This window comes from Sinocyclocheilus rhinocerous, unplaced genomic scaffold (genome assembly GCF_001515625.1).
Source record: "Sinocyclocheilus rhinocerous isolate Xijiao unplaced genomic scaffold, SAMN03320098_v1.1 C36422540, whole genome shotgun sequence".
In the NCBI taxonomy this organism is placed as follows: Eukaryota; Metazoa; Chordata; class Actinopteri; order Cypriniformes; family Cyprinidae; genus Sinocyclocheilus; species Sinocyclocheilus rhinocerous.
In genome coordinates this window covers 1-1,115 of record NW_015780746.1, presented here as the reverse complement: position 1 = coordinate 1,115, position 1,115 = coordinate 1, and the positions used below count along the sequence as shown (strand labels likewise).

Genomic DNA, 1,115 nt, shown 5'->3' with positions numbered 1-1,115 from the left:
TATTAAATACAATTTCTTTTTTTTTTCTTTTTTTTTGTAGGAGGAAAATTAAGCCTGTTTTTAGTTTTGTATTATGATACATAAATAATACATATACAATTTTATAACTTTATTATATAAAAATAATTGTATATTTCTATATTAAATATAATTTCTTATTTTTTCCCCCTTTTTAAGGGTGTAATATAACCCATGTTCTTCAGGGTTTTAATGAGATTCAAGCTCTTATAATTGTGTTCATATGATGATGTGATGTTGATTCAACAATCTGAGGTGATTCCACAGTTATATTTTTAAATTATTATACTTAATATTACAGCATTGTACAACTAAAATGGTTTGAAATATCACTACTACAAATAGCAATACTGTTATTCGTATAACATATAAAAGAAGTTTGCATGCATACTGTGCATAATATCTTCACTATTGAGTATATATTCATGCAGTGTCCAGAGTTTTTTTAATGTCCACATATTAATCAGTTCATTACCAAACTTGGCAGATATGATTCTGGAGATCATGTTGCTGTTTACCCCACAAATGATGCAGCGGTGGTCAACGGAATAGGAGAGAGACTTGGAGTAGATCTTGATACTGTAATCTCTCTCAAAAATCTGGATGGTATGTACTAATATCTGAAATTCATATTGTATAATTAAAAAGTTAGAATATGTTTTTATGTATATTGTAACATGCTATGATTGCTAATAATGTTTCAACTCTGTAGAGGAATCCAATAAAAAGCACCCGTTCCCCTGTCCAACCACATACCGCACGGCACTGACTCATTACCTTGACATCAACAACATGCCTCGCACAAACGTGCTGTATGAGCTAGCGCAGTACGCCTCTGATCCGCAAGAACAAGAAAACATGCGCAAGATGGCATCTGCTTCACCTGAAGGAAAGGTTAGGATCACGTCATAATCACTGATGTATGGAAGCCCGTTTCTGCTACTGAATAAAAAATAAAAAAGGTAACAATTGTTTAACAATTCTGACTTTTTTCTCGCAATTGCGAGTTTACATTTCGCAATTCTGCATTTTTTCCTCAGAATTGTGAAATATAAACTCGCAGTTGCAAGTTATAAAGTCAGTATTGCGTGATATAA

General features: G+C 32.0%; 1 long non-coding RNA gene across 1 annotated transcript; it reads left to right on the top strand.

Annotated features, from left to right (window-relative positions):
- Window positions 1–200: 200 nt before the first annotated feature.
- Window positions 201–943, top strand: LOC107735991 (uncharacterized). Its single transcript, XR_001639565.1, has 3 exons — window positions 201–273; window positions 506–624; window positions 731–943. It is a non-coding gene; the product is annotated as an uncharacterized LOC107735991 (long non-coding RNA).
- Window positions 944–1,115: the final 172 nt, after the last annotated feature.